Here is a 26,688-nt window from a genome sequence, read left to right as displayed (position 1 = left end):
GGAAAAGAAAATCAGGGGTGTCAGTGTCCAATAGATTAAAGATCTCCAGCTGATGTCTACCTGCAGATCTAGTATTAAGCAGGTAGGCAGTGGCCATGCTGGAAGAGAGGAGGGAAGAAGGGACCGGGATGGGAGAGGACTGAGGCCAAGGGGAAGATGGCGTAAGTAAGGGTAGTGGAGCTAATGGGGATAAAATGTCCAGAGCGATGATGCGCTGGAGCAGAAGAGGGTCAATGTGCTGACCTGTGTTGAAGGACAGGAGTTGAGCTGGGGTATAGGTCAGGGAAAGGGCAGGGTCCATGGCCCCTGGTCCCTGCCGGTCGCGGACAGGCGCAGACGGGCTTGCCTTTGCCATTAGCAGCCGCATTACTGTGGCTTTTTTTTTCTTTTCCCATTTTGCACAACACCAGTAAATAAATGATTTTTGCCAGTGGTATACATCATCATGAATCCTCGCCTCTCTCTGTGCACTTACCTGGTCGATATTTTTTTCCTTGATATTGTAATTACGATATTGTGGCCCATCGGTATTTCGGATTCTATGTTCCCTACTACAATCTCTTGGGAGCAACCTTAGTACTACCATACTTTAAAGTAAATGTGCCTGCACTTCCCGGGTCATAAATGTGCAAATATGGAAACTCCGAGATACTGGTGGATTTCCGACATTTGCAAATTCACGTTCCACATTTTCGCCAATTGGGTATTTATCTGTAAAAAGTGGACATTTTGTACACCTGAACTCAAACTGAACGCACTAAGATTGTGTGAAAGGGCAATACTTTTGCCTCTCATACAACAGTCCATAAGGACCTAATATATCAATCATAGCTAACTGGGGTTAGATACAGAGTCATAAAACCTTAACTCCCAGTAGGAATCACTCAGCAGAGACCAACCATGACTTGTATCAGATACATACATATTCGGCTGGAAATCCTAAAACCATCCCACTTCCAGAGTAACCCTACGCACCCTGCATGCCTAACCTAACCCTACGCACCCTGCATGCCAAACAACAACATACAACTGGGATCAATGGATGGTCAAATGGTCTCCCTGCTACGGAGTGCCTCCTCCTCCACCCTCACAACCACCACAATTGGATACTTTCAATCGGCCCTTGGAGCTTCACCAGAAGGCCTACTGATTGTTTCTAACGTTGTGCTATGTATAACATAGCTATGGTGCGTAAACATGCGTTGCGCATCAGATACAGGGAGTTTTAAATAAAACAAGTTCTAGTAAACGCCACAATGCAACATCTCCACAAATCCTTCACAACAAACAAACAAGGACTGAGTGAGGCTGTACATCATGCAGAGCTTGAGTCCCCAAAGGTACCTTCCCCATAGAAACGTGAAGACTGTAAGGAAATCAGAGTCAAGGTTTGATCAAGGAGAATGGTGTGAAACCATGAAAATCAACATGTTTGTTCCATCAGCGGCTGTGAACACTTTACTTTGAATTTTTTTCTTGACCGCAGTTGACCTGGAAGCCGGTAAAACCCACTCAACTCAGTATATTTAATGGCTAAAAATGGCCCCTCTTTTTCCCTCTATTGTTGGACCTCTATTGCCAGCAGACAGTGTGATGTTCTTCTCAGCTAGGATAGGAGCTATTTCCACACTTCTGCCATCGTTACAAGTTCAACATTCTGATCCCTTAGCCAAGCTTTTGCCTTTTTCTCAAAAAAAAAGTCAAGACCAGCAGAATTTGATGTGTTAAATGCTTTTGAAGGGAGACCCATACAAAAGTAAAACGTGTGGAATTTCCGTGTCCTAAATACATATTCTGCGTAACAGTATTTACTAGGTGTGGTAAATATGCCACCCTATTCTGCCTAACTTGTAATGAGAGCCTTTGAAGGTAGGCTTCAAGCTGCAGAACCATTTGGAAATGAGACGTTTGATTGTGTTTACCACCTCAGAGGACAAACTTTGGCGTGGTACCTGTTGAAAGGCCCTTTAACTGCAATACCAGCTGTTACTTAGTTTACTGTCCATGTGGTTAAAACCACACCATTGTTGCTGCTGCTCACAAGCACTCCATTCAGTGTCCTTGCTAGGTGGTTGCCAGGTGAGGAGGAGGGTGGGGGTATTCACTGTTTTCGAAGGCACTAGACTTTCTAGTAGTTTTAGGTGGGAAGGGATGGACGTGGGGGAATCCATTCGAACAGTTGAGGGGTGGCTGCCTTGCTGGGATATCAGAGGGATTGTTTATTGGCCCCTTCTTCAGGTGCGCTGATAGAGAGTGGGCAGAATCAGTCGGAAGTAGAGAGATGCACACAACTGCAGTGTTTCCGACCTACTTGTTGAAGATGTATGGAACACTTTGCAAATGTAGAAAGTTTTAAAGTTTTATGCATGAAAATCGGCACTATTGCAACAACTTGTGTTGGAGCGTTAAAGTTGCACAGAAACTTTCTGTTTACAATTTCATTTTGGCAGTAAAAATGAGGTAAAAGTTATCTTGAAATATTGTAATTGTAAATTGTATTTATATTGCGCTTACTACCCCTGATGAGGCATTGAGAAAAAAAACCTTTGCGTTGAAGAGGAGCATAAGCTGAGAAACTTCACAATCTTCATGAAACCTTAGTGGAGGAACTGTGGAAAACTTTGCTTGTATTAAACACATTTTAAAAACTTCAGACACCCTGAGTCACAAGGTAAGCATTTCTCATCTGATACACTGGCAAAGCCCCGTCGGTCATTCAGAGATATCCTACTGAAAGCCTTCCGGTTTCCCAGTAAATCAAGCCATACATAGATTAGTCTAAAAGTAGGGCACTCCTGTGAAAGAAAAATATATGTGCCCTCTGCTAGATTTCTAGGGTTCTTTTTAATTGTGTTGATGAGGGTTCTTCAACCATATCATATCCCTGTTATTAGATACGATCTAGAACCTAGTTTTTGAGTATGAACTAGGAAGCCTGCCATGTAATTCTAACTTCCACACGAAAAAATTGTGTGTTCCTGGACAATCGTTCTGGCCTGCTTTCATAAACCCGGTTTTTGTGCATTAATGGAACTTATGTGTGAAGCAGAGGTAAACTGCACTCAAAATGTAATGGTCCTGAGTCGTATAGCAAAGATCTGCCAATCTTAATATCGAGAAGATGATTGCAGAATATCACAAGATCCTCAGATTTTGACACATTTGAGATTGACACTTAGGGGTAAGGAGTAGGTGTTCCCAGGAGGGTGTCAGATAAATGTGAATGCTAAAAGCATGAACGCCTTGTGGGTGTCACAAACATTTGCAATAGCTTTCATCTACTTCCTTCATGTACTACTGTTTAGAGTGTGCCAAAAGCTTAAGACACAACAAGAAAAAAGTCCATTTGCATCGTGGAGGGAAGTCTTAACGTGGAAAACACATTTCCATGTGAAGAAAATTAGAGCAAAGGGAAAGCTATGGCTGCGGTTTATTTATTTGTTGTGTAGTATCTATAAGCATAGAGTTTGGCCAAAAGACACATGCCAGGAAATGTAACAGATTCATAACTTTCCCTGTGTAGTTTAGTGCTTTTGAGCATCAGAGATGTAATCATTTTTACGGACCATGTCCAAAAATCACACTGTGCCTGGCTTCCTAACTGCTAACCTTGTGAGTTCTTACAAACCATAGAAAGATGGCTCAGTGACATCTATCTCTTGGTATCTGCAGGCACACCACATGCCTTATAAAACAGAATACTTACCTGAAAATACAGCCAGCACCAGCAAAACATGCAACTGACCGAGTACTAAATCAGCCAACAGTATAGAGCTTCCTGCACAGCGCCAGGATAGCCTCATAGGTAACAGGGCGTTATACAATTCAACATAACATGTATATATCTGCGAGCCAATGGACACACCTACCAAGCCAGACAACTCTCTTGCCTCATTCAAAGGCTGACACGTTCACCTCCGAGAGACACAATCCTTCACCACACAAAACAAATGATTTTCCTGTCTGCAATGGAAACCTCGGAAACTTCTCTGATTTAATTCCTAACCTACCGAATGTGGTGCCAAATAATGGCAGATCGTGTTTCAATGACTTAAAACGGTTTCATATGTTAATGCTTGTTTTTCTCCATCAGGTACTACTTAATCTGTCATTTTGCAACAACTTGTTCATATATAGGGTAACTGTACTAGTGACTAACTCCAAAGTGTCAACCATTTAAATAAAATTAAAGTAAACATTCATTGTGGAATGGATTCACGTTCTCAAACCTCATGCATGCTGTCTACAGGTCGTATCAAAAGCAACCGTCCCAGAGTCAAGGCTTTCGGAAAGGCCTCTGCGCATCGTCTCAAACTCCCAGAGAGATGCTGTCCCTTATTAAAATGCACCTCAGCACCACCGAAGTGAGAGCCGCACACAGCGTCAGTTTACTGTCCATAAAATCCTGCTCGTAGTAAAATGACTAGAGTTACCTACTTACATCTCGGGTAACACCGCGTGATGAGACTACCGGAAGGAGCGTGTAACAACTTTTAAAGTCGGTAACTCGGCAATTTAGTTAAAGATCTCAGTAACGTTTTAGCAGTCATACTCAGCCGCGTCCCGTGGAGGAGTTACGGTGGGGCAGGGAGGCGGGGAGGGGGAGGGGCAGGGTGGAGGGACCTAAAAACTGGCATATGGATAATTGCTCGCAGTCTGGTTTGGAGTACCGACGGACGCTCTGTCTCCGAGCAGTCAGCCGGGTGAGGTGAGGCTTTCCTCCCACATAAAGCTGGGAAGGAAGAGGTAGCTCTTGCCTGCAAGCACGTACATTGCGTGACTGGTAGGGTGGCGAGTGCCACAGATTTACCTTAACAGTCTTATTCTTATTTTTCAAACACAGTTTTTTATGCACTTGTTATAATTTTTTCCTACAGTAGCTTACATTACGTAGTACCTGGGTCCTGAAGAAAGCCGGGTCAGTTGACCATTACGGCTGAAACATGGCGACCGCATTAGCCATAGCCAGGAGATAGTTAATATTTTTACACTATCAGGTTATTTTAAGTATGGCACTTAGATAATCCCTAATAAACATATTTTTTGTCCAAGTAGTCATTTTTAAATCCTCACACACTTGAGCACTGCACTTCACTAGAGTACATATGGCTTGAACATCCACCTTGGCTTCACCCGTTTAGGAGCATGAGGTCAGGTACCCAGCGGGGCAAGGTGGCTCAGGGCTGTGGTCCTAGATCTTAATCTCCTTGAGCTCCAGATGACGAAGCTCCTCCAATAAGGGTGGGCTGATGGACTCTTGCCTCTAGCCAGCTGGTGGGCAAACTATTAGAATTGGGCTTCCACATTTTTGCAGCATTCAGCCGTTTCCAGTTCCTTCTAGATTTGACTGGGCATCTCTTTATTAGTTGTGTTAATTGCAGGTAAGTACACAATTTAATTAATAAAACGAAATTCGTAGCGCGCACAGCATCGCATTTTGCGATGCAGTGCGCGCTACGAAATTCGTTTTAATAATTAAATTGTGTACTTACCTGCAATTATTCATGTGCCAGTTTTTAGGTCCCTACACCTTGCCCCTCCCCCTCCCCGCCTCCCTGCCCCACCGTAACTCCCTCCACGGGACGGGGCTGGTCATACTGATGGTTTTCTTCCTCCAATTGCGTGCCTCTGGCCACCATGAGCAGTAGTAATTTAAATTAGTCGCGGGTGAACTGAACCGGAAGAAATTCAAATTGCTTGATTTTAGAGTGATTGGGATTCATCCTCCAGTGCTTTAAATGGGCCGATACTGTGTGCCGCCACTTTTTTATTTTGAGAGGGAGAGTACCTGCACTTCTCAAGAGCGACGTAATATTTTTAATTTGACATTACCAGCCCTTCTCAGAAACATGCTGGTACACTGTTAATGAGTACCTGCACTTCTATTCTTCCATTTCAAGCACTGTCCGTATCAGAAACTTTTTTGAAGTTTAAGGTAGCCAAAACCCAAATTCTGCTTGCCCAAGGTTGGATGTAACGAGTCATATAACAGGCACTGTTTGGAACGCAGAATTGGGGGCCAAACATTCTAGAATCACTTTGAATTTAAATAAATATAATGTAATGCATTGTCTTTTATTTTATTGAAGGGGGTTCATGATGGTTTCACCTTTAAATGAGTTATTTCATGGGACACATCAAACCTGTTGATATTTGGTGAATTCAGCAAGACAAAAATAAATTAAAAAAAAAATAAATATTATATATATATATATATATATATATATATATATATATATATACAGCGATAGTGATTAAGAGATAGATCGATAGATAGATAGATAGATATGTTACGTTATGTTATATTGATTTATAAAGCGCACGTATACCCAGAGGTGTCTTGGCGCTGTGGACAGCGGGGGTCTACACTTACATTTAGTTCTAAAACAGCCAGGTTTTCAGGCCTTTCCTAAAGGAGGTGAGGGTAGGGGCGCTCCTAAGCTCAAATGGGAGAGAATTCCAGAGTTTGGTGGTATAGCAGTGGAAGCTGCGGCCGCCCCATTGTAAGGTGCGGATTTTTGGCACCCGCAGAAGTTTAGTACTGGAGGAACGAAGATGTCTGGTAGGCTCGTACCAGGTGAACAGATTCTGCAGAAAGACCAGGCCTTTTTGGCTCAGGGCTTTGTAGCATAGAGAGAGAGCCTTGAAATTAATCCATTGCTTCACAGGGAGCAAGTGCAGTTTACGAATTTCAGCAGTGATCGAGTTGTACCTAGGGATGTTAGATAGTAGCCGTGCCACTGAATTTTGTACACTTTGCAGTTTTTCAAACATTGTTTCTGTACATTTCCCAGAAGTCCATTACAGTAGTCAAGTTTTTACTGGATTAAGGATGTTACTACCGTTTTTTTTGTGTCTACCGGAAGGTAGGGAAGGATCTTCCTTACTTTTTTATTAAAGAAGTGACTGGCTGAAATCATTGCATTCGTGTGTCGGATGAGGGTGAGTTTGTGATCCAACCACACCCACAGGTTCTTAGCTTTTACCACAGGTTTTGGGGGCTCGCTCATCTCTCATGGCCACGATAGGTTGACCCAACTTAGTAGTAAATTGCCAAAGATCAGAATTTATGTTTTCTCAGAGTTTAGTTTGAAGCAGTGTGTATTCATCCATTGATTGATGGTACACATACAATTTTGAAATTGTAGGGTGGGTGGGCCTCATTTTTGTAAGCTGTTACTACAATCTGAGTATCGTCAGCGTAAGATGTAAGGCTGAAACCAAAGCTCTGAATTAGCAGGCCAACTCCGAAACATACACATTGAAGAGTGGAGGGCTCAGTGAAGAACCCTGCGGCACACCACAAGGTAGGGTGTACGGGTCTGAGGGGAATGTGTCGACCGAAACCGTAAGCCTCCTATCTTTCAGAAAGGAGGACAGAAGGGCCAATTCAGAACCCCCTACCCCTAATCTCTCGAGCCGCTCATGCAGGAGAGAGTGTTCAAACGTATCAAAGGCGGCTGACAGATCGAGGAGTATCAGTACCGCTGTGCCGCCTCAATCCATCACCGCCCTGATCTCTTCGGTGGCCTTGATCAGTGCAGTTTCGGTACTATGTTCGCGATGAAAGTCAAACTGAGAGAAATCCAGCAAGTCGTTCTCGTTAATGAATTGGGTCAGCTGCGAGTTCATAATTTAATCGATTATTTTAGCAGGTAGTGGTAGACGAGCTATGGGACGATAATTATTGGGATCTGAAGCATCCAGAGAGGGTTTTTTTAACAAAGGTAGGATGGAAGTATCTTTCCAAATGGAGGGAAAGGATCCAGAAATGAACATAGAGTTAAAAATTTCAGTAAAACTTGGACTGACCAGGTCGGCAAATTCTTTAAGAATTTTTGATGGACAGGGGTCAGTAGGAGACCCAGATTTAGAATCTTGAATGAGTTTGGCTACTGTATCCGAGAAGATCGGTGAAAAAGAGAGAAGTGTGTTGGCGTTGGGTTCTCTTGTAGCAGGTTCCCTTGGGGAGGGAAGGGTGGAGTCCTGGAAGTTTTTAAAAATGTTCATTACTTTTGTTTTAAAAGCGGCTGCAATGTTGTTGCATAACTTTTGGGTGCTCTTGATCCCCGGGGTTTTTGCAGTGGTGAGTTTATTCACAACAGCAAAAAGTTCTTTAGATGAATTTTTAGCTGTTTCGATTTGATTTGTGTAAAAATCTGTTTTTTTGACTATCAGATGGCATTTGTATTGTGCTAGGGCTAATTTATATATTTTTTTTAATTCGGGCAATAATTGACCCTCCAGCGTCCTTTTAATTGCCAGCAGAGCTGTTTTTCTTTCCGAAGATCTTCGGAAAACCAGGGTGCTGAGGGGTTATGCCTGTTGCTAGATAATCTTTTAGAAGGTACGGCGGTATTAAAGGCGTCGTTTAACCATTTAGAGTATCTTGGGGCTATGGTCTCGGGAGGCCCGATAAGTTGCGGGCAGGAAGCCTCCAGCTGGGAGCGGAGAGACTGTCTCTCCATTAAGTCCCAGTTTCTTTTTATCGTGGCAGGGGTCTTAGCTGTCTCGATGGGACCCAGGGAGGTAATGGGTAGGGTGAATTTGATGAGCGAGTGGTCCGACCAGGTTAAAGGCAGGGTTTTGGTAGGGACAAGGTTGGTGACTGATGTGAAGATGCCGTCTAGCGTGTGACCCACTTCATGTGTAGGGGTCTGAACTTTTTGTGTGAGGCCCACTGCTTCCAAAGTTTCTAGTAGAGCCGCTGTCTCTCTGTTGTTCTTATCTTCGAGATAGAAATTAAAATCACCTAAGATGGTGAAATCATCATTTTGTAAGGTCGGCTCGAGTAGGCAGTCTAGGTTAGATGTGAAATTGCTCCTGAAGCCAGGTAGCCGATATAGAAGCATATCCTTGAATGTCTGTCTGGTGCTTAGCTCAATTATAAAAAGTAGGGCCTCATAGTACGGTGTAGAGGCCGAATAGAATCTGACCAGAAAGTGTTCCCTTAAGATAATGGCTATCCCACCACCTCATTTCAGAGGCCTGTCAACCCTCAGAGCCTGGTAACCTGCTGGGGTAGGGGTGACAAAGTCTGTGTCGGAAGCTGTGTCTGCCCAGGTTTCGGTTAGACACAGTAATTCCAGTTCATGGTCTAAAATGCGGTCAGAGATTTCATATTTATGTTTAGCTAATGATCTGACATTTAAGAGACCGCCCTGTAAAGCGGTATTCTTATTGAATAAGGGAGGATTGCTGTATCCGGGGATTTGGGCTGGTTGAAAGGCCATAGTCCTCTGAGGTTCGGGGAGGGCAAAGCCACAAGGACAGACTAAATGATCATTGCCGGGTAGTAGTTTACAGCAATTGTCATCAACCCTGTTAAGGCGAAGAAGGTCAGTGAGGTTGTAACAAAGTGTACATGTTCTTGGCGGAGCAGGGGTCCTGGCACTTGGCGCGGTCCAGGTGCGTATGGGCGCAGATGGGCTAGCTTTTGGCGCACCATCGTCGCGCCGCTGGCGTGCCCGCTCCGCGCGTCCACATCACAAAGCTGCCAGTGTTGTGCTTTATGCTGGCCTCCGCCCTCTAGCCCGGAAGTGCACCTGCCGGGTGCTCCCTCCACAGCAATCGGGAAAACCCGTGGTGGACCGGGGAGCGCGAGGCAAAGAAGGGCGTCAGAGAGCGCTGGAGGAAATGTGCAAAGTGGCAAGTAAGAAATAAAAACAATTTTTAAAAGCTCGTATTATCGCCAGATAAAAATAGCAAATAGCAGCGTTAGATGTCTGTGGAGATGCGAGCGCACTCTCACACCACTAAGATAGATAGATAGATAATGTGACTAAATATCAAGTCTGGCCCATAAACATATTATTCTATATGGCATCCATGGTCCGCTACACTGTCCTAGAGCTGTCCATTAACTGCAGCCCTGGAAAAGGTAGAGACAATGGGTGCCTGTGTGCCATGAGGCGGCACGGGCATTGGTTAAATGGATGGGATCTGGCGTGCTTTATCTGTTGGCATATTTTATATTTAATTATTTTAATGTCTTGTTTTATAGGACTCTCTTGATACCTGCACTTTGCCCATTTCAAAGCGAGCCAAGTAATGTCAGATATGGAAACTGAGGCACAGGGAGATAAAGCGACTGGCCCAGGATCAACCATTTTAGTCAAGTGTTAAAGCCAAAATTCAAATGTAGGTTCTCTCATACAACAACCAACCACTTGGGCATTACACTGGCCCCCGTTGGTTTGTTTCCTTGAAAAAACATGTGGTCTGTAAGATAATCTGGAAAATGTGTCAATGGATGAACTAGCACCGAAGTTTCCATTGGTACCAAAATAGATCTTAGTCTGGCAAGGTATATGTAGTATTGTGCTTGACAATGCAATTACAGTGTTGTGAAATTCAATACCAATTTCCGAGAAAATCTCGACAATTCTATGAATAACTGTGTAAGCATAGCAATTATGATCATGCTATATAGCCGAAATATAAAGTGCAACTTATTGACTTATGCAGGAATGATGACACCGTTGAGTGTAAAATATCTTCATATGTTCATCAAATTGGTATATGATATTGTATCCCTCAGGAACTTGGAAAATGTGAAATATCAAAATATACAAATATTTTTTCTCTTGCCCACAAGTAAGAGAATCCATAGCCACAATAGGGACAATTCAAAGGGCATTTCTGAAAACGTGAAGTAGTACTACAGGGCTACAACTTCAAGTACTTATAAATGTCTTATGGCCTTTAAAAGTGCATGCATCTCATTGCATCATAGACATTAATCATTGACCTGCACCACAAGCTAGGAATCAATGTAGACAAGAAAGTTAATAACATAATTTCTAGCAATTATACTGACTTGATTTGTATCTGTGGCTTTATACCACAGTTCTCTTCATTCTAAGAACTGAAAACTAAACAATTCAGTTGTACTAAATGTAACCATTGACCGACCTGAGAACGAGGCAGGCTGAGTTGGTCTTACCAAGGTCCTAAGCAGTGGTGGCTGACAGAGAAAAATTCCAATGGGCTGGGTGGATTGGGCACGGGGAGGAGAGGTGGCAGGCGGAAAGCATGCTGGGGGTAGGGGGCGCTGCGTGGATTAATGATTAAAAAAAGCTTGCCCGGTGCTGCTGGCCGCCTTGCAGTCCTCTGCTGCAGCTTTTGGTCACAGCAGTCCATGAGACAGCATCATGACTACCATCCAATCCCCGCACTGCTCTCAAGCATTAGAGCAGCATGGGGATTGGCCTGAGCGGGCTTGATCAACACTCTCTCAGGCACAGGGAACCTGTGCTGTTTTTCCACCGCGGGTCGGAGAAATCTAAGTGCGCATGTCAATTTGGCCAGCATGAGATGGCTGGGCAAACTAACATGCGCACTTACAAGTGCACATACCACACCTCCTCCCTCCTCCCCTCTCCCATTGCCTGACCCCACCCCTCCCTGCACACACTGGCTTAGAGCTATTAGCTAGAAAATAAAATGATGGCAAGATATCGTTTTATTTTTCAGCTGCTGGCTATGAACAGTGGGGCGAGACTCCTCTGCTGTTGCAGAGGAGCCGCCGCTGGTCCTGAGTATTGAGCTGCAATCACACCAGGTGCTAACTGTGAGAATTCAGGTCACTCTGCCATCTTGTGGACTGGTGAGTTGGATATTGGATGGTGGTGCCCCTTTAAATCGTCTCATTGGAAGAACTGTCGCCAGTGTCAAAAGCTCTAGCGTGCAACATTGCTGTCAAACATGTCAGCCCGGGCTGCTTGGCGAATATTCCTGAAGTGATTAGTAACAGAGAGCACCCGTATGATATTCTAGGCCTGAAATGCATGACCTCGAGGACACATCGCAGACCTGAACTGCTTGCACTGTACCAAAGATACCACTTCTAATCTGAGGATCCACTAGTGTAAGAGATCCCAAAACAGCCTTTCCAGGCCACGGCCGGGTGAATGCTGGATATATAGTCTACTTGCTCCTACATCTAGTCAACATTAGATTGAACCCATGCACACAGCAGTGTCACTGTGTAGAATGCCAGCATCAGCCATTAGCAATAGATTTACAACACTCACCACTTACCCCTACCGTGTCACTCAAGGGTCCATGCAGTAGCCTTAAAAAACCTCAAATAACATTAGACAACATCCTGCATCGACCTCAGCTTCAATGATTTGAGTGGTTCACAAAGGCCCCGAGCAGAGACATGACATAATATAGGGTGCTAGTCTTGAGAGGTAAGTTGATGCCATCTGTGCGTGCTCAGAGCAGTGCCCACTCTGGTCCAAGGACCTCCTACAGCACTCTATTTTAGCATTATCCACTAAAGGACCACTCACTGCTGAAGGTGCCAGAGAATACTCAAGGCCAAGTTACGAGTCTGGCGGTGTGAGGACTTCTAGACCCATGGTGGCAAGGCAGTGGCAGTCCAACCATCGCAGCACCGGCGGTTCGACCGCCCCTTTACCAGTTGGGCACTTTGGACCACCAGACCCATGGTGGCAATGCAATGGCAGTCCAACCACCCCATTACAAGTTGGGCAGTGGACCGCCCTAGGACCACCAATGCTGCCAGGGAACCGCCATTCCCTGGAGGTGGTGCAGCGGTCAGAGGCTGCAATATGCTTTGCGGGAGCGCCGTGGTCCCAACAAGCCTATTATGAGTTTCCTCTCTACCGGCGGTGACTTGGAGATGTCTACTCTATGTCAACCGTGGCTGAGATGAAACGAAGGGGGCCCTAGAGGCTCCCCTGTGCCTCCTACACTTGTGCGTGCACACAGGGGGGCATAACATGTGACCCCTGTGTGCATGCATTAGAGTTCCTGCACAGACTTTTCAGTCCATGCCGTGCAGGAACCAAGTGAGGCGTCCCCTTTGCGGTGCCTTTTTCAAAGGCACCGCAGCCATTGAAAGAGACAATGCCCCGGGAACACCACACTGCACTACTGCCAAGCTACAAATAACTTGTAATCGGGCGGGCAGGCGGCGAAGGCAAGTCTCGGAGGTGCAGGGGCGCGGCGGTCGAGTACCACCCACCCCGCACCTCAGAAACTCGTAATCAGGCCATTAGTGTTCTAGCCACCCTTTGCTAATGGAGCAGCCTCGATGTAGACAGTACATATTATATACTGAAAGAACCAGCCCTAAAACCCCATCCTGTGACACAATGCTCCTTAAAGAGGCTCTCAACACTATACAAAAAATAATTTGCATAAACATCATGCTCACGAGCAACATCAAAACCCTGGAAATGTCCCCCAGACTATACTGCAAACTCCAAACTGGGTTGGAAAAATAACCCCTAATGTTGAAAGTGAAAATGCTGCGCCCTCCTTGGGGCTCGGTAAATCTATTTTTTATGTGACCCTCACTAATTCATTTTTTTCTTTTTTACTTAGCTGTTGATTTCCCTAGTTTCACATAGTTAAAATCCGTTTTATTCACTGAAAATCAGCAAACATTGGCAAATTATTATTTCAATCTTTATTTCGGCCGGTTTGACCATCAAAGATATACAATAAGAACACATTTAAGACATTATAAAATCATCAGAAATATCAACAAATGCATATTGTACATAGTAAAATCGTTCCACCCTAAAAATTAGGTACTACTAGAGTGAAAACAGATAAAAGACCATACATTAAAATTGTTGAACTAAAAATTATGTGGGAACCTGCGACTTTAAAATACGGGTGCGAGTATGCCAGACATTTACAAGAAATTTAGCCAATGCAAACATTCACTGAAAATCAGCAAACATTGGCAAATCTCCCCCAGATGTTGCATGTCACAGCTGATGCGAATTTTCAAATGTTATCAAGTTCTGTGTCAGAGAAGAATAAAATGTCAAGTAATGAAGCGAGCCCGAATCTGTCTTTTATGGACATAAAATCTGCCTTGAAATATAGTCGTGCCTCCCACTGATCAAATGTGTGAGTTTGAGCAACAGCAGAGAGGAAGTAATGCTCGACAGATTCACCAAGAATCCCCTATTAATGCACACTGATGGGTGTCTCCAAAATATCACCGACAGATAATTTACAAATTTAGCATAACTCGCAAATTGAAAAACGTATGAAATTACCACGCGAAGAGCATTATATAAGTGCAGTTTCTTCTCAAACTATAGGCCTGGTGCTCGAAATGTTTCAAGGGTGGCAAACCCTCAGATTCGGTGAAATCACTTTTTGTAATTTACTAAATTCAACTAAGGATAAACGGGTTAAGTAAACATTATGGAAAAACTGTTTGAACGGTACGTTTTAATGGCTTGAAAAATTCCTTTCCAATTGCAAAAACGTTGGTGGGCAATTTGCAGCCATTTTTGCATATGGATAATTCACCCACCAGGCCCCTATGTGAACATGGGAAGAACAGAACCGCACACCAACCTCATTTGGACACACAAAGGAGAGAAAATAGTGTGCGTGTTGTGTAGGCATAAAAGAGCCTTTCTCTCCCTTCTCTGCCCCCTCTCCACTATCGAGCCCCCTCTGGTCATCACAAATGACCCTAAAACATGAGCCACGGCGGTGACACCACAGCCCAATGAAGCAAAGCGGCAAAGTCCCTCAGCTCGAGTGTCCTCCGAAATTGTTGAGCCTTGCACAAATAATTGTTTGCGCGGGTAAATAGCAGGTGCAATAAAGATCCCACTGCTTGTACATTTTGCCAAACCTGGACGCTCAACATCCTGTGATTCTGGGTGAATCACTTAATCTCTCGGTGCGTAACAAAAAATAAATGTGTTCAAATGTAACTGGTGCTCATGTAAAGCGCTCTGATGCCTTCGGGTCGAGTTCGCAACTCCCATAAATAAATATATAAATGAGGGGAAAAAAAGCCAAAATGTAAAGAGGGAAAATGGCTAGTAAATACTGGGAATTTCGAAATTTGGCTATCAAATCTCCATGTTGTGCTCCATTTTGAGGACAGAACTATAATCAGGCGATTTTATTGCCCCAACTAAATTCCGAACACATTATTGTTGGTTTTTATTGGGTGCGATAATTATCGCAGAAAACTTCGGGACGCTCATAATAAGGGCCAACATAGTTTACTACCTGTTCAAAGAAAGCATTCCGTCACCTGGACAGGAGCATGACACGCTGAGCAAATTAAAAATACAATGCAGAACATATTACATTAACAACTACAAAGCAGCAGGTCCAACAAAGATTCCCAAAACAGGTGCCACTACTTGGGTTGGGCTTGGGGGAGGTGTTGGGGGGAGGGGGGAGAGGGGAGGTGGTGGGGAAGGGGGCTCGGTTTCAGCCTGCCGTGATACTGGAATCGAACTGGAACAAATGAAAATATATGTATTTTCATATTTCCTAAAAGGGAACACTTCCACTGCTGGTGATGGGCACTTTTGTACATGAAGACATTATTTCAACACTTTCCTGATGGTTGTTGTCATCAAGCGTGTTCCCTGTTGGACCTTGTGATCGTGCAAGAGGGGCAAAATGCATATTTTGTGCAATTTGTGAATATTCCAAGCACTCTTCAGTCTACCGTACATTTATGCCAACGTCAAATGGACATTTTTGTGAATCACCCAGAAAGACGTACTTTGAGACAATCTATCGGTTCATATCAGCCTGGCGTATTTTACACTCAAAAATATCCTTTGAAAGTCGCCACCACTCATGTACTGAAGCAATGTTTATAATACTAATTACAATTTGTATTTTACATCTAACACTTCATAACGCAGTTGTTTCTGTTTCTAAGTTGATTAAAGAATGGTTGGAATCATTAATAATTTTAATGTTACTCAACATATCGACCTCAGGAGGATGAAACATTGGATTTCTCTTGCCTGGATCCAGATATGTGAACTACAATTCTTTCCTGATGTCAGCAGCAGGCACTTACGTAGAGATCTTTCCTTCTCTTGTGGCAACGCAAGCTACGTGGGATTTGCACATATTATATTCCACTAATTCAAACATTTTCCCTGTTATTTGCAAAACAACGAAGGATGCCCATTTTTGTCCCAAACCTAGTCAAATTGTCATACTTGTAACAGCAACTCCGAAAAACTTATGAAACAAGAGATGCACAGTATTTAGCGTGCTCCACTTTTCGAATATGATGGTTCGAGCGAAAATCATGTTGGTCAATTTGTGGTCGGTGCAAATCGAGGTCTGAAATTTGACCGAGTTCAAAATGGATTGGCTCCATTTTTAAAGTCAGGACAGATGTTTTTTTCATATAAAGCTCGCATTCATTAAAACACGATGTGACCAACCAGATATTAAACCGCAAAAACGAGCGACATTTCATATGGATGCCATATGGAAAGCATGTGGAGTTAACCAAATGTGTATGTGGTCAAGTCAAGATGAGAATCACAGAACTCAAACAATCAATCTTCGAGCTAAGCTTGGGGAGTCGCAGACAATGCGGAGAGAAGAGAAGAGAAGAGAAGAGAAGAGAAGAGAAGAGAAGAGAAGAGAAGAGAAGAGAAGAGAAGAGAAGAGAAGAGAAGAGAAGAGAAGAGAAGAGAAGAGAAGAGAATCAGCTCATGCTCCGAAACTATGAAATACTGTCACTGCTCAACATACATCTGACTTTGGCCTAACAAAGTACTCTCCTTCAGAAGTACCGAAGTACTCTAATATCAAATAAAATAAGGTAGCCTTTCAGAACCAGGTTTTCTGTGTCTTCAAAAAAAAGTCCACCTGGAAGTAGAAGAGCAATTGTGAGACCGGAACTTTGGGGCAAACAAAAGTGTGAACATTTGTACTCAGAAGCAACTTCAACTCCCATGAAAATCCCAACAGAGTATAGCACTTGTAAAACTTCCCTTGCCACAAAAAAAAAAACACCCTCAAATAGAATACATTAGTTTTTTTTCAATATGAAACGACATGATGTGCCCTAATTGTGTCTTTAATGTGCTCAGTAGAAGTAGAAACCAATCAAGCTGGGTTAGTAGTAGATACAACAATTCCCTAAAAATCATCGGCTGCACAGAACAGTTTTAGAAAATGATCGTATTTGGAATTTTAAAGTAGGAAATGAACATTCAGCTTTTAAATCATTAGCTGCCGCCACAAGTATACGTGAATTCACTTCAGGATCTGTCACTTTTACTCTTATTATGTCCTGTGTTATTTTTGAGATACACAAAATATATACTACATGTTATAGGGAGGTTTGTATTTTTGGTGTCTTTTTGCAGTGCTTGCCAAGGCAAATTGCTTGGCAGATTTCAAGCCAAGGTGACGATTTTTAAATAAATGTGCCATGTATTTACTTACAAACATTGCAATGGCTGCTAAATTTGCACAGACATGTAGTTTTACTGATAAAACTATAGGACAATGGATGTGTTGGATGTCAGGAAATATTTATAATTGGCACACCACCAAGTGTCTTGTTTTGCTTTGATCATATTAAAACAGTTGTTTCCATCAAATTTCAGAATTACAAAAAACTGGGCTTCATATCTGCTTTCTTAACTAGCGATAAAGTTCGAAATATTTGTTGAGTTAATCTGCTCGTATTTAAATGTTGTTGTGTTAGGAAAATAATTTAGACCTACATCCTTTCTTTACTCACTCCCTGTACAATGGCAAAGTTGTGACATAGTTCACTTTAAAAATTCCCCTGACTTTGTACTCAGAAAAAGAAAACTAAACACCATTCTCCATGTTCAAAGAATAAGCAGCAATTTGTCAGAAGGCGCAGTCTGACATTTGACCTCTGTCTATGAACCACAGCAAATGTGACAAGATCAAATCAAAATAATACTTTTTTAGATTCTAAATTCCAGCATGGTTATTCAGGGGGTTCTGCAACACCCACTCCAACAATCCCCTACTTTCAGCTCCTAGGATTAAGGGTACAGTATATAACTCAGAAGCACATACGAGGCAACAGTGTTTAATAGCTTTTGTGCTTGACACAGTGCAAGCAGTACCTTACTTTGGACTTTTTCTGCGCTTACTTGTTATCTTCCAGTCACTTCAGACAGTTCTGAGATGAAACGATAGATGGCATATGCACAGACAGTCAGACAGACAGACAGACAGACAGATAGATAGATAGATAGATAGATAGATAGATAGATAGATAGATAGATAGATAGATAGATAGATAGATAGATAGATAGATAGATAGATAGATAGACAGACAGATAATGTAACTGACCTACCACCCCTTCACGGAATCTGCATTTTAATTATGACTTAATTGACTGAATTTGGGGTGGCCCCGAACTCCTACATCTCCAGGCAGCCAGCTCCTTCGATAAACATCCAGCCATGGGCCTGTAACTGGCTTTAACCAATATGCAGCCACGGCTCGTGCAGGGCTTTACACCGGGCGGTGACGTCAGGCAGAGGAGGGGCAGGGTGGGGGGTTGTAAAATGCGGGATATAGACGATGTCAGGTAAGTACCGAAAAAAAGAAATGAAACGAATTTCGTTGCACGCGATGCATCACATTTGGCGATGCAGCGCGGGTAAGGATTTTTTTTTTCGGTACTTACCTGACATCGTCCATATCCCGCATTTTACACCCCCCCCACCCCCACCCTGCCCCTCCTCTGCCTGACGTCACCGACCGGTGTAACGCCATGCACGAGCCGTGGCTGCCAATATGTACTGTTTCTAGTACTGGCCACTGTAAAGGGCTCCATTTTACTCGAGAGAAGGGCCACGCTATATAAACAACACAGACAGACAGACAGACAGACAGACAGACAGACAGACAGACAGACAGACAGACAGATAGATAGATAGATAGATAGATAGATAGATAGATAGATAGATAGATAGATAGATAGATAGATAGATAGATTAGTGTACAAAGGCCCCTGCGGCGCAAGGGACGCAGTCTTTCTGGGGGCCTCTTTTCCGCCCAGAGATGATTAATAATTGTCAAATATTGGAGACTCGGGGGTCCCTTGTTACATTCCGCAGGGGAGCCCCATCATTTTGCCATATGTGGATGGATGGACGGACTGACGGACAAATAGACGAACGGAAGGACGGACAGACAGACAGATATGACTTGATAATGAAGATGAGACGGAAATAATTCTTTAAAACTAAGCGAATCTCCTGTTTGTAATGATGGAATCTTTCCCTGCTCAGTCAGTGCAGGGCTAGAAAAGGTGGAATTACCCTTCCACATGGACCACACGGAATTGACTTTTTATGGCCTAGGATGCAGATATTATGCGATTTATGCTTTTCATTTTACCTCGTCATCAGTTATGGATTTGGAAACCACTGGGACTCTTGAAATGAATGACACAAATCATATCATGTAATATAAAAACGGCATAAAGGGAACCTATGTATTATAATCCAAGAACGCATTGTGAAAGTTCACGCAGCATACACAAAATACTTAACCTTCACCCACGTTGTTTATGTCACAGAAGCCATAGGTGCACCCAGTGCCACCCTGCAGTACAATGTTTCACACTATGTGTCATGTATATCTTCCATGTTGTTATTGCACAATAACAGTTGCTTCAAAACCCATAATTCACGGGAGTGAAGTCATTTTCGTGAATTATTTCTCATTATTCAAGATTTCAACCAATGTATAGCTTAACTATAGCTTTCAGGCTAAAACATCAACAATTCACAAGGGATAAGGTATTTTAGGGTCACACAATGATGCTCATTTGAGCTTTTGATGAGTGTTCTCACCGCTGGGTCTTCAGCCATGTGATTAATTATTACTTCCCCAGTACATAGGGATGGACCCATTGGCCATGGTATATGTTTAGCCGCTGTATATACGCTCTCTATCTAAACAGCAAGGTCTCAGGGATTTTCTGAAGTGCTAATGATGCTTTTAGTTTCTGCAGGCGACAGGAAGATTACTCCTGTTATCAACACCTGCCACAGAGATGTATGTGCAGATATACATTTTTATACACAGGTGACACACAGCGTGCATTATGGGTCTATAGTGCCTAGACCAAGGGTCGAATTGTTTATAAGCTTTACCCCAAAAAATCAATACACCTGAAGGACTGCAATATATGGTTAGCGCCCTGGTATGTTATTACTATTTAATGAATTTCCTATTTCATTTCTCCACTGCATAAAACTTGGAATTTACGTGAATGAAATAACTGCATGTTCAGACATCAAAGAAGCGTGTGAAAATAAATACCAAAACTCTGTTATTTTATATTACCGGGTATTTGCATAGTGCAGCATTCACCAATTAGTTGAACTCTTGGCGCTCAGTTCAGGCTTGGGTCTGGATCCGTGTTTCACTTTAATTTGTATACAGTTATGTATATACACAGCAACCTAATACGATCAAGTTAGGGTGCACAACATAATTTAAACTCACGCACTTTCAGTACATTTCTTTGACCTGCATTTAAACTACTTTGAGACGAATAAAACTTAGAGCAATACATTTTAATCACGATATCTCGAGCACGACAAAGTGTAAATAAACCAGAAATTAAGTTTTGCCTTGAAAAAATAAGCAAGTGGTGTTTCTACAGTAAATTCCTTTACCTCTAAGTTTATGAATCAGAGGCAGAGTGGGAAAGGTTTGGACAGTAATCCCTGCATAGTTATCATTTTATACAAATACAATTCTTATTTTTTAAATCTCTGGTATGGAGTGGTTTCCTTCAGGTTATGCAAAATCCTTTACACATTTTTGGAATTTATTTTGAGTGTTTATTTTAAAGAAGAAGGGATATTGTTAGTTTACAAATGTGGTGTGAAGTTACATTTTTAGATGGAAATATTGTTTTCAGCTGATTACATTTAATTTAAAGTCATAAATAAGATTTATGTTTTTAATATGTGGTACACCAGATGTTTCTTTGTAAGGAAACGTTTGTAGATGACAGGAATTACTATATTCATACTCATTCTTGCTTGTAATTATCAATTGAGGGTAGAAAAGAGCAAGAAAGTGGAAGTTCTGGTGGGTTCTACTTTATGGATTGACACCATTTTAGGTAAATATGTATTTATTTATAACGTTTTATAGAGCGTGAGCATGACCCGTGAGGGTATCAGAGCGGGTAAACAACGTTTACCACAAATCTTTCCGCCCGCAGGGAATCACAGTGCGGTTCTTACAACAACCGCGTTGTGATTCCGCATACCATTACTCCGCAAGTCGGAACAACGACTTGCGGAGGGGGGGTGTTGGATTTAAAATCCAACACCTTCCCTATTGTCCGCACAGACTTGAGTTGGAATAGTAAATTATACTATTCCAACATCCAGCGACCCCCTCCGCAAGTCGTTGTTCCGACTTGCAGAGTAATGGTATGCAGAATCACAACGCGGTCGTTGTAGCGACCGCGTTGTGATTCCCAGTGGGAAGAAATACAGCGGGATAATGTCATACATTCATCAGAGCTCTTTATCAAAGATGGAGACAAAAGAAAAGAAAACAGATAAGAAAGCAAGCAACAACATAATCGAAAACTCACACATTGAGCCAGGTAATATCACAAAGACAACTCGATTAGATAAAGAGCAAGTTCTGAAAGTCTAGTAATAATCATGAGTGAAGATTATGAGTCAGGTTGTGAGACCTGAGGCAGAAATGTGCTCATATGTACTAATGTAACTTCTGTTTTTGAAGGAGTTGATGTCTTAATGTATTCGAAGTGAGACACATTGCTCACAAACAGGGCCGGACTCACTCACACACCAAATATTAAAGGTTCAGTTAATGTTTTAGGACATCCGCAATGAAAAGTAAGTGACACATTTACAAATAATGAATTTTACTGGAGTCTCTTTGAATATTTGAGGCTACATCTCAAATCTTGCCTGCACATTACTACCAGGCCCCTGCAGACTATTACTGTCTGAGTTGACAAGTCGAGCCATCCTGGCAATCTCGGCGCTATAATTTATTTATTTGCTTGGAGGTTTTGCACCTCAACTTTCCGTGACGTCAGAGGATAACCACTGGCTATGGTAAATGTATGATGCCACCGCTTAGAGCCAGCCCAAGTGGTTGCTGTGTCCCGCCTATACATGTGTACATCGGCATAGAGGTTTGGACAGCCTTTCCCAATGAACACATGCTAGGGCTACATAAAACATACCTAACGAAGAGTTATCCTGATATATCGAAATCATGCCTTTAAAAGATTTGCAACAAAACAGAGAACTTGCCTTGCCAAAAATCTGCAAGCATCAAGTAAGATTACATTTTTCAAAGAAAAAAAATCAGTGCCTGGAAAGTCCCTCCTGGGCTCCGTCCTAGGTGAGAACACCACGCTAAAAATAAAGACTTGTGTACCGCAAAAACTCACCATTCTGGAAGCAAATCGGGCGTGCGGGATCAAAGGTGCGCGGTTGCGTCGTCCTTAAACGCCCCCTTCTGAAATTGTCTCCGAAATCCACAAGATCTGATCAAAAACCGGAGCTTTTACTTTTTCCCTATTTGTTTCAGCTTTTAAATCATTTCTTTAGAAGTTTGCCGAACCCCATCAGATAAAAATGCATCTCTTCTCTCTTTTGGGATTGGAGTTTTTAAAAAGTGTCAATTTGCTGTAAAAATGCGGTGATGAAGTGAACCCTGGGCTCCTTTCTTCGCTCGAAGTGCGCACCCCCTTTCAGCGGGTGTTGGCAGATGCCGTCTTCAGCAAGGACAAGTTTTAAAGAGCAGAGGAGCCTGGCCATGCAGGTCTGCAGAGTGAGAGGTGACGTCACAGGGGGCGGGGCCGAACATGTGTGTGAGGGAGAGAGGCAGATGGGGAAAACCTGAGAGGTGCTGTCTGTCTGCCCGCCGTGCCCGGCACAGCTGACGACAGTCAAAGTCTGCACAAACAGGGATATCTGTAGCCACACAGGAGGAAAGCAACTACATGACTATCGTGTGATCCAAAGTTCTTCACATAAAACACATTTATCCAACATTTCTATTATTCAGTGGAGCGCCCTCAACTAAGTACCGACATTGGAAAGATGAATGTTTAGGGCGACGGCTAGGATTCCGCCTAGACCCCTGCAGGCCATTCTCACATTCACACGCAGTAGGCACTAAACCCACTAAGCAATCTTGCTAGCGGATGTATTAAGCTTTTCGAAATTACATTTGCTTCGCACAGAAGAAATATAAAGTCTGTCCACTAATTTGTATATGGGTAAACAGATGAGTGGATGAAAGAGAGTGAGGGGGGGGGGGGGTGCATGGATAGATAAATAGAGGGAGAGAGTGATGGATAAGTCGACAGATAGATTAGGTTTTGTGAAGTTGAAGACTGATTAACCCTAACCCCAGAGGTACCCTAGGATAATAATAATAAACAAAGTCAAAGTTCAATAGGTGAATGAGTACTCATGCATAGTGCACACTGCGAGCTGAACAATGTCATAAGTACTTACCCCCAGATGCATCAACAAACCAATTTGCGATTCCTTAATAGCGAAAAATACCGATTCGCTATTAAGGAATTGCAAAATGGAATGCATCAAGAAATCACTTAAAAAATAGCGATTTCTTAGAATTCCTTAATTGCGACTCGCAAATTGTGAGTCGCAATTAAGGAATACCTCCCCATTCACTCCTATGGGCCTAGAGGCCCATAGGAATGAACGGGAAGACAATCTCAATTTGCGAATCGCAATTAGCGATTCGCAAATTGAGATTGCGATTTCAAGGGTGCAGGGGTGTCCAAAGGACACCCTGTTGCACCCCTGAAATTGATATGTGCACATATGTTGCGCACACACATGCCCTTAAGTTGTACTTCATGGTAATTTGCGTGCCCTATTAGTGAATTCGCTATTTTAAACACTTTCATGCATTGCATTTAAGGAATCTCAAATTGAGATTCCTTAAATGCAAATAATCGCAATTTAGCGATTTCTAAAATTGCGATTTTTGCATTTGGGATGATGCATCCCAAATGGAAAAATACCCCTTGCAAAAGGCCAGATTCACAGAATCTGGCCCTTTGCGAGCAGATTTTTGTTTGATGAATCTGGCCCTTAGAGACTTATTTACAAAAAAAAGGTGTGGCGTGCCAAGCCATTTTGCTGCCCCGAGCAGCGTCATTTTAAAAGCACAGGATTGTGTCATATTTGCAACAATATGATGCATCCCTGTGCTTTCCCATGCGCTGGCGAACAATTGGCTGACATGCGTCAACACAGACACCCTTGCACCATGGCGCAAGGGTGCCTCTATTGCAGGGATTATTGTTTTTGTGCAGGAAAGGACACCTTCCTGCACAAAAACAATACAAGAGGTTTTTCCCTCTTTTTAAGTGTGCAGCAGATGGCAGCACGCATTGAAAGAGGAAAAAAACGAAGAAAAATAAAAGTATTTTTCCGTGTTGCACCTCCTTATGCCTCCCCTGGGGAGGTGTGGAATTCTGATGCATTCCCAGCTTTATAAAATGTTGGAAATCTGAGAATGCGGCAGAATCCATGGGTGTTGCAAGGGAACACCCACAGCAACGCCCATGGCACGCCCCTTCCACACAAAGTGATGTGTGAAAATAGTCCATATTTACAAGGCCATGAAAAGCCATGCAGGGTAGCTTTGCATGGCCTTGTAAATATGGGGCAGCACAGTGCGCCACCCGTGATAAAAAAAAGTGATGCATCGGCGGCACAAGGGCCTTGCCCATATTTACATGGCCATGTAAAGTCACCCTGTGTGTTTTTTCATTGCCTTGTAAATATGGGCCCCTTCATGTATTACTCTGCATGAAAGGGGCATTCCCACACAACATCAATGAAACCTGATGCATTCCCAGATTTACAACACTTTCTAATGCTGGAAATTCATCAGAATCCTATGCCTCCCAGAAGGGGCAAAGGAATGGCACAACAAGGAGAAATACTTTTAATTCTCCTCATTTTGACTCTTTCTGTGTGTGCTGAATTCCGCAGAACACATAGAAAGAGGAAAATGCCACAAAAACTATCATTACGGCAGTGCAGGAACACTTGCAAAATGACGCAAGGGTGCCTGTGCTGGAGCATGGCAGTCAGTTTTGCGCCAGCGCAGGGGAAAGCACATACATGCATCATATTGTTGTTAATACGACGCATCTCTATGCTTTGAAAATGACGCAGCATGGCACAGCTATCTGGTTTACGGATCCAAGCTGTAACATTATCTTGTAGATGAGGCCCTTTGTGCTCATGAAAGTTGAGAGGTTGGGACTTCAGAAGTTAGAGATTTCCATGAAACTGCAAGTCTCTCATATTGACCTTCCATTAGAGGTGGGTGAACCACTTAAAGTTCATGTCAGAAGCCTGGCTCTGGCTCAGCTCGAGGTCCTCTTGGAACACCGAGCCCAAAATGAGTTGAGCTTCCACGGGAGGTGATGTAGGTCGTGGTTACAGGTGCCTACCATGCAACATGAGGAACTAGGTTTGAATTCAGTTTCAGCGGAGCATCCTGTAAATCCTGGCAAATCTCCCTCTTCCAAAAAAAAAAAGAAAAAAATGTAAATTAGTCTGTATCTGTTGTCAAGTGCTCTTACGTCCTTGGGCACTGTTTGCAGTATGTACATCTGCCAAAAATATAATAGTGATTCTGTTTGCCACCCACAACTTTAATCTCATTCTCCAGTTATTAAGGATAAAGCATTTACCTTTGATGTCAAAAAGAGATACACATCTAGTGGCTTAACTGCAGATTGTGTAACTGAAACATTTGAAATGAAACCTGGCTTCCATGACTAAATTGTGTGAGCCTAGACAAATATGTAATTTTACTGAACCTCCTTTTTGTTCATTATCACATACTAGATCACTTTCAAATAACTTAATATAAGAATGCACATGTGTAAGAATTTGGATTCTTAGTTGAGGGGTGTAAGAACCCAACTCAAGTGATAAACACAATCCTTGGCAGGGTGAACAACAAAAATCCCTAAATAAACCTGTACTAACCCTCTAGTAGCATGGTACAAAAGCTGTCAGGCTTAACTTAGAGGCACTTTGTAAAATATTTATGTAGCACTCAAACACTAATAAAGCCCAAACACAACAGTGGAAAAATCCAAAACCTATTAGAAAAATAGAGGACATTTTAATTAACAAAGTGACACCAAAGAAACAAGAATCCAATCAGTAGAACATGATTTATTGGTTTTTAATGTTTTTGGTGAAAATAGTGCCAAAAAGCACACAGCACCACTCTGTGGTATCTGGTCGCGCTGGACCGGGTCAACGTCTCAAGTGCAGGCTGACTGCGATGGAGTGGGGATCAGATGAAGGGACCAGGCTTGCAAGTGAGGAGCCTGGGCTGGCACTTTGCGTTGGCAGGTGCCATGAGGAGGCTGTTGTCAGTGTGACGAGCAGGTCACTTCTGGAACTTTGCAACGCTGGTTGGCGTGGGCGGTCACTGGTTGGCACAAAGAGCAGGTCATCACTGGAGTTCGAATGGGTGGGAGATGTGGAACATTGCAAATGTGGACAGTTGTTGCTGACACAAAGAGCAGGCCATGGCTGGAGCTTCCCATTATCATGCACAGCTGACGGTCTTTTCTTGGCATGAAAAGTCCACTCACGTTCGCGAAGAGACCTCTGAATTGTCATCTGGAGATCCGGAGGAGTACATTCTGATGACGTATCTCAAAAGTGAGTAAAGTGGCATTAGCAACCCATGTGATTCGTATGGTAACCTATGCAAGTCCCGTTCTGGGCTGGGGCGGCTCCTCAATTAGGGTGGAGGAGCACCGCCCCTCTGCTTTTTCACAGTGCGACAAGCAGAAACATAAAATTGTATTTTCA

General features: G+C 43.0%; 1 protein-coding gene across 1 annotated transcript in view; it reads right to left on the bottom strand.

The window, feature by feature from the left end:
• The window catches only part of NTN5 (netrin 5), a 327,459-nt gene extending 304,826 nt beyond the window's left edge, over positions 1–22,633 (bottom strand). The window contains exon 1 of the mRNA XM_078654934.1: positions 22,245–22,633. The gene's annotated coding sequence lies outside the window, so the exon portion shown is untranslated. The remainder of the gene's footprint in view (positions 1–22,244) is intronic.
• Positions 22,634–26,688: the final 4,055 nt, after the last annotated feature.

This window comes from Lissotriton helveticus, chromosome 7, assembly GCF_964261635.1.
Source record: "Lissotriton helveticus chromosome 7, aLisHel1.1, whole genome shotgun sequence".
NCBI lineage: Eukaryota > Metazoa > Chordata > Amphibia > Caudata > Salamandridae > Lissotriton > Lissotriton helveticus.
This window is presented reverse-complemented; position numbering and strand designations above follow the sequence as displayed.